The following is a 15554-nucleotide window of genomic DNA, read 5'->3' on the forward strand; positions in this document are numbered from 1 at the left end:
AAGTATTTTAAAATGTTTAAGAAGCGTCGTTTAAAATTAAATTAAAATGCAGAGCCCCCCGGACCGGTGGCCAGGACCCGGGCAGTGTGAGTGCCACTGAAAATCACCTCGCGTGCCGCCTTCGGCACCTGTGCCATAGGTTGCCTACCCCTGATCTAGATGTTGCCCAGTCTAATAGGGTTGAGAGTTTAGACTGCGTGCTTATATTTACTTTTCTTTTGGTAACCACTCTGATTTTTTGCCTATCACTTAATATCACTTAAAATCTACCTTTTATAGTCAATACATTTGTTTAATTGTTTATCTTTACCAGTGAGTTTGTATGAAGTGTGGGGCAAATCTGCTCAGGTTGGCAAAGGCTGGTGTATATCCACTTTCCATTGTTGAAGTGGTGAACCAATTAATAAATTTGCACTGCCCATCCTGAGCAGTGCAAGATGGTATATTCCTGAGGTACAGTGCTGGGAAGTGGAGGGGATTTGGGCTGGTGCCTTTCTCTGTGTGAAAGTGGCTCTGGGAGCATTCATGCAATCTAGCTGGGTGTGGGGCTCCACATGCAGTTGTGCTGAGTGATCACAGCTCCTGGAGGGCTAGCAAGGCATTGTGAGAGACAGCCCAGGCTGGGGAGAGTTCAGAGGGCACGGTCCCAGGCTGCACCTCAGGAAGGATCCCGTCACAACAGCACTAATGCAAACCTTTGATTTGTCCTCTGGGGAAATCGACTCAACTTAAACTGATGCCAATAGACTCAAGCAGGCCCTCACAACAGAATAAAGTAAAGGAGTCAATTTTGAATATGTAGGAAAATGAGTCAGAAAAGCCATTATGATGCTCCGAAGCCCTCCAATTTTTTTTATAATTCCATGTATTTTCAGAAGGGATGAATGATTACATTAACCTTGGCTGAGAATGGAAAACTTTGCTGAAAGGCTTGCCAAAAATAACTGAGTTGTAAAAGTATTGCCAAATAATACTTTAAAACCATTTTACATGATGAAGAAGATGGGTATGGCTTGTCGGCCTCATTACTCCAAGAATTACTCTAAAGCCAATTCATATTATGGATAGTGTTAGTCAGTTCAAGAGCACTTTTGGTGCTGTTGAAGAAAGCTACTTTCAGCAATAATTTGTGAATTCCTAAATCTCCACACATATTTGTACAGGGAAAAAATAGAATTACTTACTGACAATTTGGTTGTCTGTCTCTTCTTCTACCCAAAGTAGAAAATTAGTTATTTTTTTAGTTTTATCCAACTACAATACCAAAAACAGGTGACAAAAATATATATACTACACATGAGAAACTATGTTATGATTATTAAGGTTGCAAAGTCTACACTCAAATGTTAGGGCCTTAAAGGTGAGAATGAGCAAGTAGAACTTAATGTGTGAGGAGAGGAAAAGCCAGTGCAGAGATTCAAGGAGGGAAGTAATGCAGTAGCATGGTGGTAGAAGAAGATCTGACCACTATTTTGCGTAGACTGGAGAGAAGAGTAGGAAGATGCATATATTTTAAGTATCAGGTAACTATAATTAAGCTCTGGTTAATCTTGTGGGGATTGGTCCTCAGATGGTGTAAATCAGAGTATATCAATTGATTTCGATGGACCTATGTTAATTTTACTACCTGAGGATCTCACCTACAAACCTTGAAAATTCTTTTCTTTTAAAGCAGCGAAGAGTCCTGTGGCACCTTATAGACCAGGGGTCGGCAACCGGTGGCTCGCGGCTCGCCAGGGTAAGCACCCTGGCGGGCCGGCCCGGTTTGTTTATCTGCCGCGTCGGCAAGTTCGGCCGATCGTGGCTCCCACTGGCCGCGGTTCGCGGTCCCAGACCAATGCGGGAGTCAGGAAGCGGCGCGAGCCGAGGGATGTTCTGGCCGCGGCTTCCTGCCTCCCGCATTGGCCTGGGACCGCGAACCGCGGCCAGTGGGAGCCGCGATCGGCCGAACTTGCCGATGCGGCAGATAAACAAACCGGGCCGGCCCGCCAGGGTGCTTACCCTGGCGAGCCGCGAGCCACCGGTTGCCAACCCCTGTTATAGACTAACAGACGTATTGGAGCATGAGCTTTCGTGGGTGAATACCCACTTTGTCAGATGCAAGCTTGTTTGTTTATTTATTATTATAAGGAAGGGTTTCCAACAGTTCATGGTGTTTCTTTGCGACAGCTCAAGATTTGGTTTGGTGGGATTGTTTTTGTTCTGCAACTGTATCCTCAGAGTCAAAAGCCAGACCAGACACAGCTGCCTTTTATGATTCAACACGTGGTGACTGGAGCTGGGTGTTATCTGTCATTGTGGCTACCCGTTTAATAGTGCTAGAGACAAGGCGGGTGAGGTAATATCTTTTTATTGGACTAACTTCTGTTGGTGGAAGGTACAAGATTTTGAGCTACACAGAGCTATTACCTCACCTACTTTGTCTCTCTCTCATATCCTGGGACCAACGCTACTACTACAACACTTCAAACAACGGTTTAATACTGCTACAGTTACATCGTTACCACTACTGTTTTTTAAGTTGGCACCTCATTAAACTGATGTTGGACTGTCACAGCACTGGTACTGCTCTTTAACTAGATTCACAACCACTACAGTGACTTGAAAATCTGTTAATAAAGCATTCTCTTTTAATGTATCCAACTCTTAGGCGCAAAGTGAATTGGAGGCCACATATATTTTCAAATCAAACTGCCAGCAATGAATTAAGAATTTCTCCAATTTGAAACATTAGCAATGGTGACTTCCCACAGCCCCCATTGGCCTGGAGTGGCGAACCACAGCCAGTGGGAGCTGCGATCATTTGAACCTGCGGATGCGGCAGGTAAACAAACCGTCCCGGACTGCCAGGGGCTTTCCCTACACAAGCAGCGGACCGGCTTTGAGAAGCACTGTTCTACAGCATCTTGGTGAGATACCAGTTTTATTTTCCTTTCTGTGTTTTGCTTGTAGGTAACCACCTACAACAGTAGGTTTATCCAGCTCTATGCAGCTGCCACACTGCACTGCTCCATCTTTCCTCAGCTGGAGCAATTCAGTGCAAAAGGAACCTGGCTCCATCATAAAATCCTGGTAATTAGCAGAAAGGGTCCTGAGTTGAACCTGGCTATTCATGAAGGCCTCGTTTCTCCTTTAATTTGTTTGCATGTGAGTTTAGTGCTCATGAAAGCTTCTGGTCAAAGTTCTCTGTGTTCCCACAAAAGAGAGGCAGAATGGGCAGCACAAGCCTTCCTGCCTATGTCTGTCTACTAACAACCTATGCTGATATGAACCGGAAACTTAGCGATGAAATTCTCTGGGCCTGAGTCTGATCTCTGTTACACCTGGTAACAGACTGGACTGGTGTAACTCCACTGAATTCAAGAGAGAGAGAGTAAAGGAGACCATAACCATTTCCTATTACCAGTTCCCTGCGCTAACCTGTTACCCCTTGTCTATTTCCTTGTGATTTTGCAAGTTGTGTACACAGGTCAAGATATTGTCCAACCAAGAGACTCAGAATACTGTTACTACTCTGATAATGCAGGTGTCAGTGTGAGGGATGCAGTTAGCCGTCTGCTTCAGAACTGAGTCCATCACTTCCTCACTGTGTCTATCCCCTTTTCTGCCCTGTATGTTCCCACTGTTAGCATACATTTATTCTAAAATGTGGCAAACACAAGAGTGCTGCTAAGCATTCTGGGTGCCCTCAGAAAGACACTGATAGTTCTTGATTTTATTTAAGCATCTTTACGTTCTCCTGTAGAGATGGTCCTAAGAGAGGGTCATAACAACGTACATAACCTTGGTACAGAGGGCATCAATACTTCCTGTTTGGAATCTAACATTCTCTTCCACTTGTTATAGAGTAATTATTTTGCATTCTTGTCATATTTCATTATTCTAGTTTTTTCTGGCATACAGCTCTTTTTAAAAAATATTTCAGGGTTAATTGTCTTTGATTGAAGAAGCTTGTTAGAAGCTTCTACTATAGATTTTGTCCTTCTGCCCATGATTCTCTGAACTGATGATCCTAACAAAGCATTGTGAAGTGTGCTGCCATATTCTAACAATGCTAAGTGTGGATATAAGTATTCAAGTTGCTAAGTATTTAATTCACACTATGCCTCCCACAGCTTAAGGGTGATCAGGAATCTTATATGATTGCCGAGATTCTTTCACATTCTGTTCCCTGGATATATTGCAGATTCCACATTTGGATACCGTATCTTTAATGACAGCCTTCATGCCTGGCTAGAATCCTATTTGAGTTCTTATATTATGACCAATATTGGATACCTTGAGTTCTATTCTTGTGCTTCTTAGGATGCAATGTAGATTATATTTAACATTTCTGACCTCATACTATGTACTATTGTGACACAATATTTTTATATATGTAGCAACTTCATCTCAATAGTCTCAATAATGTAGTGGTACCTGGATTTTTTTTTTGTTAGCTTGCATCTAGAATGAGTCTTTCAACCTCTTGCAAAGTTGGGACATTTTGCATTTCTTGTCAAATTTTGTTTTGGAAATGGGTAGTACTTGAATTACATTTAGTTCAAATTCCCCTTCCTACAGCTTCTTGCTTTCACTGTTTATAGGTACTCTTGAAAGCATGCCTGGTATAAGAAGCTCTTTATTGGGCCAGTATTTCACATTTAATGAGTAGTTTTACAATTTCCTGATCATTTTCTGAAGTCTAGGTGGTACTTTGCAGAAGGGTTCTGTAATATGGCTTCTGAAGGTTTATGGTCTGTATCTACTCTGACCTATTTCTCTCCATAAACACATGTATAAAACCACTCACAAATAAGAACAATTGCTAGCATCACTTTCCCAGTCTCAGCATAGTTCTTTTGTATTATAGTCAGTCTTTTAGAAGCATGTGCCACTAGGCAAACATGCAGAAGGACAGCATTTGTTGGTAAAGGCTGGATCTTTATTTTTTGGCACCAGTCACATGACGCAAGTTTTACTCCAGTCACATGGCATTGGTCATTATCCACAACTGTGGTGAATACTGTTACATGTCCTAGCCAGTTGACCCATGCTCCTCCAATCTCCCACCCGAGATTGTACACTTTATTAAGACATAGTTTAAAATGTTTAAATGTTTCAAGTTGGTAAGGTACCTCTTAATTTAGTCCATTACAATGACAGAACTGTTGCATTTTAAAATTAAACTGATGGGGTGGGACAGAATATACCCCTGTATTAACACCTTACACACAATTGTAATAATGTTTGTACAAAGTATGCCTTGTGAGTTATCATTTAAAAACTCATTATTTGCTGGTCAGTATTGGCCTCGTAAAATCTGTGTGGCAACATTGTATGTTAAGTTATCAGATTTCCCTGAACATAGGTAACGAGTTATATGGGACAGTGGTGCCCATGCTCCACCAATAAGCAGGAAGGTGGGCCTGGCTCTACCAAGGTTGGGCTTATACTTTCAGAGCTGTCCCACGCACAGGGCCCTGTGCTTTGGGGGCCCCCCGCGCTTGAGGGGGACGTGGGATCCAGGGCGGCCTGGGGGGTTAGTGGGAGACCTGGTGCCAGCAGCAGCGAGCAACCCGGCCACAGTCCGTCCCACTCTGCCTCTTCCCACCCCTGTTCTGCCTCCACCCCCACTCCACCCCTTCCCCAAACCCCTGCCCCTGCTCCGCCCGCTTCCTGCCCGCATTCCAATGCTTCCCCCATGTGCCCGCCCTCGCCCAACCTCTTTCTGGCTTCTGCCTCCTCCCCCAAGCGACGCCGGGAGCCGGCAGGATGGAGCGGAGCAGGGCAGACTGGGGCTGGGTCGCTTGCTGCTGCCGGCGCCCTGGACCCCACGTCCCCCTGAAGTTTGGGGCCCCCCCAAAGCATGGGGCCTGGGTTGGTTGCCTCGGTCCGACCTATGGATGGGACGGCTCTGCTTGGACCCGTTCTGGGCACCACTAAAAATTATACAAACCTGATGCCCATGCTCCTGAATGGTGTTAGCAACACATGTCCCAAACCCCAGAGCCCCACCCACACAATTTGTTAAACAGTTCTGTCCTAAACAAAGGAATGTGTACTTGCCTTAATTTGCATTTAAACAGTAAACAGTCATTGAGCAGGAAGGGAAGACAAAGGAAGTTCAAACAGGTGAAAAAAACAGCAGGGAATCTCCTTCCACATAGACCAAACTTACTCACCCTCTAAGCCACATAGCACAATCTTCAGAAGTTCGAGAGCCAGGGCGCAACTTCTGGGACTCGGGGCTTCAGCCCTGCGGTGGGGTGGTGGGGCTGGGAGCTTCTGGGAGAGGGGGTTTCAGGGCTTCAGCCCTGCTCCTGCTGAAGCCCCGAGCCCTGGCAGGTGCCTCCTGTGGGCTGAAACCCCGAGCCCCCGCTCCCCAGTCTGCTAGGTAGAGAATGGTGGGGGAGGGTGTGGAGAGCTTTGCAAGCCGTACTTTAACTGTAAAAGAGCCACATGTGGCTCATGAACTATGGTTTGGTCACCCCTGACATAGACTCTGTCTCCTAGGTCTCAGCTGGAGAGGTTTTTCAAGAGGAGGAATGAAACTATAAGGAAGGAGGGACAAACAGACCCCTTTCTCCCTGCCCATAACATTCACTGCATCTGAAGAGCCAAAGGAAGCATCTATTGGACTCTGTGAGAGTAGTTCTGTCCTAAAGAGTTTGGTCAGTAAGACTGCTGAAAGCATGTGCTGAGAAAACTTGGCTTTGAATCTAATATAGTTTGTTAAGTTAGGCACCAGTAAGCATTTTATCTTTATTTTTCATATAACCATTTCTGAGTTTTATGCCTCATTACTTATATTCATTTAAAATCTCTCTTAACAAACTTGGTTTACTGTTTTTGTCTAATCCAGTGTGTTCAAGTTGAAGTGTCTGGGTGACTCTATTTGGGGTAACAAGTTGTGTGTATATTTTTCCCTTAAAGGAATAACGGACCCTATATAAATCTAAATTCTCCAGGAGAGGGTTGGGCAGTACAGGACATACATTTCTGGGGGGAAATCTGGGACTGGGAGTGTGTTGGGGTCACCCTGAAGCATAACACAGGCTGGCAAGAGCCAAGATGTGGCTGGCTGGCTAGCTGGCTGCAGCACAAAGAGACATAGCTGGGAATGACTTAATGCTGGAGGCTGTTTGTGAGCAGTCCAGACTGAAGGCTACAGCAGCAGGGCATTGTAAAGGGCACCCCAGGTTACAAGGCAGAGGTGACACAGCTACTCATTACTCTGAATAGTACCCTGGTGTGTTTGAAGGGGAAACTTTCTTAACTTTAGTAACATAATTTTATTTATTCACTGCCCTTGGTAACTGTATTTATAGGCCGTCTCATTCACTGTCCTTTCTCAGTAAAGCCACTCAGCCTCTCTTTCATGCAATTCCTTCTAATACAAGTACAGGGTACCCGCAGAGCACCATATAGGCCATGCTCCAGGAAAGATTTATGCGTCTACCTAACTTCAAGCATGTGAGTAGCCCCATTAACTTTAAATTAAATATGTGCCTCAATCTTTGCGGGGTCAGAGCCTAAATTAATAACATTTTTAACCTTTTATTGCGGCTGTGATTGTCACAAAAGTCACAAGAGCTAGACTGTGCCATTGTAAGGGAGGATGTGTGGCCCTACCACCCCGAGAGGAACATGGAAGGCATTCTGCCTCAGAGTCAGCTCTTCAGGGCTCTTCATGGGTTGGGGGTGGAGGAATGGGATGAGGGGAATGTGGCAGAATTCTCGAGGGTAATAATGACGTATGACCTGAAGCACTGCCTTTCTGACAAGGGGAGTTACTCCTGCAGGGGAGTTACTCAGTAGCAGTCCCTACACTTCTGTGATAGTCCAGGCAGCCTTGTGCAAAGGTGCAGGGAGCTCTTTAATTCCTCCACCCTCCCCAACCCCTACCCGCTACATGGATTCTTTAGGCCTGGTCTACACACAACTACTGCACCAGTTTAAATTGGTTTCTAAAGCAACCTTCAGACTATGCCACAATGTAGCCCGTACTGACTATATAATACATATGCCATAATAAGAAGCTGATATTGCAACTTAATACATAAGAAATCTTCAAAAGCTCCTGTTAATATATATAAACTTTCACACTCATGCCTCACATTCACTTGAAAGGCTTTAATTAACTTTAGCTGTAATTCCCGCAGAGCTGTGTACCACTTGAATGTTGTATATTTTTGAAGAGTGCATTCAATATACAATAACAAATGGGTAGGAAGTTCTAGTGGTAAAATGTACTTGGATAGATACAATAGACAGGTACTGGAAAGACAGGTACTATGATGATTGCGAGATTTTAAATAGCAGGTATCAAACTAGTGTGACCATTTTGCAGCAGGATATTTTAAAGCATTCCATACCACAGTTTTAGAAGGCAGACTTCTATTCCAGATTTGGGAAGATGATTCTTTGTATTGTAGATTGATTTGCTTATGAAATTATATCCAAACTGGTACATTTAACCTCTATTACTTTTCTCTGCCTAATTGACTCAAACCACAGATTTATTCTGCTGCTGCACAATAATAATAAAAAATATATACTCTATACTAGAAACAAACATCTAAATCCAAGGAACCTTAACAAGAAACCAGGAAATGGCTTAATGCAGATTTTGGTAAATCAACCCAGCTGCTAGTCATGAGTACCAAATTGTTTATATTCCCAAGTTCAATGAAAAGGGAAATAAAGCTTTCAGTAGAAGACAACTTGTAGCTCACGCAACATTAGGCATATTCAGAGTAAATGTAATTTGACACAGCTACTTCCTGTTGGCACAGACCAGTGTGAAACCTGTCCATCATATTAATAATCAAAGGAAATTCAGATAGGTTCAGAGCAATTTAGGCTTGAAAGTTACTCACAGCAACAAAGCCTCTATGAGTCAGCCAGATGTTCCAGAATGAATTATTCAAAAAAGGATTTTCAGGTTAATTCTGTGAAATTAGTTTTCCTATTTTGTACAAAACAACAAGGCGTAGAGTATGTGATGGTAAAAAACAAACCTTCTGTCCCTAATACACCCATCCTGGATGGAAATAACCTTGTCTCTTCAGGAAAGGGCACAATGTGCAGCAGGCTGGACTATGGTGTTATTATAGGTTACAAATATTTCTTCAGAATGCTATCAAGTACAACAACATGTTTAAAATATTGATGATCCCAGAGAAATGCAGTCCAACCACTTCTATTTAAATGGCCAATAAAATGTGACCTAGTCCATCAAGAACCTCATTTATGGTACATTTAACGGACTCTAATCCATTCATGTTGCAAATAACATAAGGATTTGAGAGCAGAGACTGCATTTGACGCTGGGCCTTATAATCCTTATTTTGAAAGATTTTTACAAACAGTCCCTAGTGAAGAGTGGGATTGAGGATTAAAGGTTCACAATGGTAGATGGATTAACCTGAGATATAAAATACACATTAGGCTGCACTTGGCTGATTTTCCTCCAAAAGCATTTGATTATTTCAGATTCTCATGTCCTTGATAAATTTTCTAGCCTTCAAGGTGCTGGATTAGTGTCTATGATGCAGAAAATGAATTTTGCAGGGGAAATAGCAGGCATTACCTGATTTAAAATATGTAGAAAATGATGTACGTTCTCAATTTTAAAATGTTTAATTGTTCTCACCATCACATTTCACAATAAATCCAGCACTGGAACTGACTGAGGACAAATCAGAGAGTATTAAAATGTCATCTGAACCAATCATTGGAATGAAATACAGACATTGTAAAAAGTCCGTGGGCAATAGTCTCCCCTGTCCTTCCACAAGGAGAGAAAAGCCAAAGCCATCGAAATTGGGGAATTGAAAAGGGAGATGTACCAGCTGCATTTCATGCTTCTGCCCTGGTGTCCTACAGAAATTCCTCCTCCAGAGCCGTGTGGGGTGGGTCTCCACAGATTATGAGGGTTAGGAGAAGAGGCTAGAGGAGGGATATGTAACATTAACAGCCATAAACCTCCTTTTGCAATTGTACTGGTAAATTTGAGGTATCATCAGCCAATAGTGACCAGGGTCGAAGTATCATGCTGCCAGAGAAAGAAGGTAATTGGTGGGGAGAACAACAGGACAGCCATACACAGGTACTAAGAGTCTATGTTTTGGAAAAGGACCACTCAGTACAACAGAAAAATAGGCCTGTTCAGAGGACTGCAGGCTGGGAACTTTCTGCTTTGTTTTGCTGCATCACAACACATTACTGTGCAGGGTGGAGGGGAGGGAGAACTGCCATTAACTAAACAGGAAGTGAGGGAGGAGTGAGGCATAGCTCCATCCCATAATACTCTGGGTAATCCAGCTAACCTTATCAGGGCCACTTACCTACACTATGGATACCAGGACATCTGCTAAATCAGGGGGCTAAAATCCCACCTCAGGGATGGACAGATGATCTGGAAATTCATGAGTTGTTATATGTGTGATAGAACAGTTGTATATGGTTTTGAGTCTGAGTACATAAAATGTTTGTATAACTGAATGAGAGGGTACATAATCACCTCTATGCTTTCTTTCACATGGTCCTTGTATTTATTATAACCTTTCTGAGCTAACCTGCAAAGCTTCTACCCAGTCCACATTTAAATTTGCATTACAGGTTTTGTCTACACTGAAGGTGTAATTTCCAGCTTCAGTAGACATACCTGTGCTAGTTCTGATGGAGCTCTTGCACTAAAAATAGCAGTGTAGCTGCAGTGGCGCAAATGGCTGGGGGGCTAGCCATCTTGCGTATGATCCTGTTTGAAACTCTAGGTATGTACTTGGATGGCAAGCTAGTCCTGCCACTCCTGTCACCATGGCTACGCTGCTATGTTCAGCATGCTAGCGCACATCGAGCTAGTGTGGGTATGTCTACCCGAGCTAGAACTTACACCTCCAGCCCCTGTGTAGACACATCCATAGACCTACTTCTGCTATGCTAACTACTGACTTTTATTAAAATAAAACTCCCTCTTTCTTGTTCCCCTTCCCTTAGCCTGTCTGTCTGTCTGTCTGCTCTTGGAATGTGATCTGCTCAGGGCAGAGTCCATCTATTCTTGAGGGGCTGGAAAGCATTGAGCATGCTGTGGGGGATGCTATAATAAACAGCAATAATATCAGGGCATTTTCTGTGCCATTTGAGGATAGAACAAACATTGAAAATGCAGGAAGAGGACTGGGAAAAGAACTTGAGGGGACTGATAAACAGCAAGTCAGAATCGCTAGCACAGCATCCCTTCATTTGCTTTCAGAGGAAATAAAGCATCCAAAGTTTGTGTCTAGCAGGAGGAGTCTAAACAGAGAGACTGCTGTCAAAGGGACTGAGGATACTCGTAGGAAGCTGGGAACTGACTCAAAGGGGGGTTGTATTGAATCCTGATTTGGATTCATGGAATTAAGAATTGGTCCTTTTGTAAAATTCAAATGGGAGTTGAAAATGTATACGTGTCAACCCAGGAAGATGATTAAACTGGAACAAAAGCTGGGGTATTCAAAAGCAAAAGGATTACAAATATTCTAAAGTCAAACCACAGCAGCAACTGCTTAACTGTTCTTACTTCCAAGTATTTTACAACAAAGTCCCAATGTATTGTGCTGAATTCCTTGTGTAGATATTTGCTTTTAATTAACAAAAGGTACAATTTGGGGCTGATCCTCATCTGGTACAAACTAGCATAGCTCTGTTGGCTACAGTGAAGCTGTGCTGATTTACCCAAGATGAAGATCTGGCCCTATATGTATGCGCCCATATGCTCAATTCCACCACTAGCAGAAATAGGTTGTGATTCAAATATTCTAACTTTAAAATCCTATTAACTTTACTTCTGCCTTTGTTATCTTTCAATTACCCGATAAAACTTTAAGATGGAGTCTGAGATTAATTCAGTGGAAATGTAATGCAGCAGTTAAACAGATAATAAGGAGCACAGAGGGTAGCTACATATTGATTCAAGAGAAAGGCCATAATCTTCGTACAGTATCTTCACAATAGCCTAGCCAGAGATGTAAACTCACAGCTGAGAATTGCCCCTGGTCTCAAATCTCTATAAACTGCAGAGCACACAATGGAAATTTGCAAATGAAAGCGCAACAGAGAAAAGAAAAGAAATCCTTAAGTCCTTCAAAGAAGAGAGTTACTTTTATCTTCAGAAGACCCCTCCCCCGCCACCCCTCTAAGCAACAAAGAGCTTTCTCTGCAGCCTTTCAGCTCCTTTACAAAAGAAGGAGATACCAAGAAGTCTATTTTGCTAACTCTGTTGAAATGTTGGTAAGAGGGTCTTTAGTTCTGGACTCTAGTCATCTTCTATGGGTTATGGTTAGAAAAGATTAATATCCCTGACTCCACTTGATATTGTTACATGTTCCCCATTTTAAAAAAATCACATACAATGTAAGTTAGAAATAAATACCAAAAATACGACCAATTACTAAAGCACACAGATTGAGAGGTTGCAGGCTGGGGTAGACCTGACAAATGAGAATGACTCTTATTGGGCATCATTACTGCTGCACCTTGAAAGTTTTTTGATCACATGACCAACTTCTTGCTGTGAAACAGTTCCTTCTGTTGAGGTCTGTTCAGCCACAGAAATGTGTCTGCCAGAAGAAGCCTGGAACAGGTGTTTACATCCCCTTGGCGCTTTTGAAAAATCTCAATATAGTTCTTTACTAGCATTCCGGTATGTCATACCTTTTGTTATATGGTGTCAGAAGTAAATTGTACTGTAGGCCAAAATGAAAATAAGTCTACACATCCCCTGGGATAGCTTTGAAAACCTCAACCCTCATCCCTATTTCCTGGTACTGGTCACGTGACATGGCTCAGGGCTGGCTTTAGCAAGTGCGGGGCCCGATTCCTGGGGGGGGGAGGGGGGAGGGAGGCTCGTACTCGCCGGGTGGCGCTCCCAGTCTTCGGCAGCACTTCGGATTGCCGGCTGGGAGAGTGGGGCCGCTGGGCTTGCCGCATTCCAGCCGGGGTCGTGGGGCCGTGGGGCTGCTGCGCTCCAGCCAGAGCTCCGGCTGGGGGAGCGGGGCTGCGGGGCTTACCGCGCTCCGGCCAGCACTCTGGCCAGGGGAGCGGGGCCGCCGAAGACCCCAGTGGAGCTGACCACCCCCAGGGTGAGTAAAAAAAATTAAAAAGGCGCCTAAGGTGCGGGGCCCTCTTAGGTGCGGGGCCCGATTCCGGGGAATCGGGCTAATTTGCCTAAAGCCGGCCCTGCATGGCTCAAGGTTATGCCAAGTTAATAGTCCTATCACAGAATAGGACTCAGTAGCCACTGATTCAAGTAGCTATTGTTAGACAGTGCCAGGTTTACAATGGCTTCAGTGGCTCCATGGAGCCGGGCCCATGCTCAGAAGGGGCCCCGGCCTGCTCCACTTGCACTGCGTCCCGAGACCCCACTGGCTGCCCTGCCCACCACTTGCTCCTCTCGTCCTACCCGCAGGCTGGCCAAGGGCTCCTCTCCACCCCTTGTCCCCACCCCCTGCTCCTCTCAGCCCCCTGGCCAGACCCTAGGGCACCTCCCGCTCTGGGCAGTCTCTGCTTCCTACCACATGTGGGGCCCCACCTGTCTCCCCGAAGCTGAGCCGCCTGGGACTGGTGCAGAAGCCTGGCCAGTCTCAGCCAAGTGGCGGGAGGAGACAGTGTGGAGGGCTTGGCTGGGCCCCTCCAGGCAAGTGCGTCTTGAGGGACCCCGTCCGATGCAGGTCCTGGCCTGGCTCATCGCACCACACCCGAGGGGATGGAGCAATTCCCAGCCCTAGGACCAACCCTGGCTGCGCTGCTTGTTCAGCCCGGCAGACACAGTAGCCTCCCAGCAGGGCCACTGAGTGGGGCTGGGAGGCAGGGCTTGGGGGAGTGGGTCTGTGGGGAGTAGGGGGGGTGCTGGGCTGTGAAGGAGCAGGGAGGATCTGTGTGTGTTGGAGCACTAGGGAGTGAGGGTTCTGTGTGGGCAGTGCTGGGCAGTGGTGGGGCTGTGGGCAGGGGTGGTGTTGTGCAGGGTGCTTTGCATTGGTGGTTGGGTCTGGAGGGGCGCTGGGCATAGTGGGTCCAGGAAAGGCTCTGGCCATAGGGAGTCGGGGGTGTTGGGTGGGGGGGACTGTGTGGCATAGCATGGGCCTACCCCCGAGGGGATATGCTGGCAGCACAGGGCCGGGCAGGCCACTGTGCATCTGGCAACTGACGGTTTATAAATAGTGCCCTTGCACTGGGTGGAGCAGGGCTTCCCCTGCCATGCCCAATTGCCTCTGGCTGGCCCCTCGCTCTGGGGACTGACCTTCCCACACCATGCACCATTGCCTCCATGGGAACTGTAGCAGGGTGGACCCCTGCTCCTGCCCTGAGGGGTTTAAAAGCAGCCTGGCAGGGCTTGAGAGCGGCTGCTCTCAAGGCTGGGTTGATTGAGGAAGTGGCTGCAGGTGAGGCCACGCCCCAAACTGAGCGACAGCCAGGGAAGCCAGAAGCAAGTCAGTCTCTCTCTGCCTTCAGAAAGAGAAGGGCCTGGCTGCAGGGAGCTAGAGACTGGATACCTGGGTGGAGCAGGGCTGGGGACAGGCTGAGGAGCTCCAGCCTGGAAAGCCCCAGGCTGCAGCCTAGCAGAGGGCTAAAAGGTACTGGGGGTTGCAGAGGGCAGCCCAGGGGTAGGCCAAGGCAGCAGGTCCAAACCCTCCTTGTCAGTGATGAGTAGGCTGATACTGCAGTCTGCCCCAGGATGTGGGGCTAGACAATGACTGGCAGTAGCCATACACTGAGGCAAGGTGGGGATAGAGGGTGGGGGTTCCCCAAGGAGGGGAGACCCAGAGAGAAAGGAGTTACTGCTGGGGGCAGCACCCCATGTAAAAGGGCACTGGGTCCAGGGAGGGACATGGGTGCCAGAGGACAGGTGGATCACTGGCCTGCAGAGGTCGCTCCTGAGCTGGAATGAGCTAATTCCCCGGAGTCACCAGCAGGAGGCGCCGCAGGGGTGAGTCCGACCCGTCTACACGTGGTGGAGAATGCAGGCACGAGCGGTCCGTCCCTGATACAAGGGGCAAGAGCAAGGACTAGGCAGTTTGTGCCACATTGAGAAACTAAGGGACTGAGAGACAGAAATGGTGGAGAATGCGGGCAGTTGCGGTCCGCCCCTGATACAAGGGGCCAGGGCAAGGACTGTGGGACAGTTGCCCAGAGGAAGAACTGAGTCCAAAATGGTGGAGAAAATGAACATGGACTATTATTGGAGAGCCTGTGTGGCCCGGCTCGCCGAGCAGCAAGCAGGGCTGCTTCAGCTGCTGCAGGGGAGGGCACAAGGACCTCATTGGGGCCTAGGCACCTGGGGCAGGAGGCCGGTGCCAAGGCCAAGGAACTGTTGGGCCTGTGGAGAACCAGGGCACTTGAAAAGGGAGTGCCCCCATGGAACTCGCAGGGCCCAGGCGAGCCCTGAAGGAAGGGCTATGCCAAAAATGGACCATGGACAGACTTGAGTGTCCCCTGTGAAAAGGTTAATCTGGCCCTGTTTTTAGAGACCCCGGTTTTTCACAAATGTGAAATAACACAAAATAAAATGAAAATCAGTGTACAAAAAGAAA

The sequence above is a fragment of the Mauremys mutica genome, chromosome 1, assembly GCF_020497125.1.
Source record: "Mauremys mutica isolate MM-2020 ecotype Southern chromosome 1, ASM2049712v1, whole genome shotgun sequence".
NCBI classification, from domain to species: Eukaryota; Metazoa; Chordata; order Testudines; family Geoemydidae; genus Mauremys; species Mauremys mutica.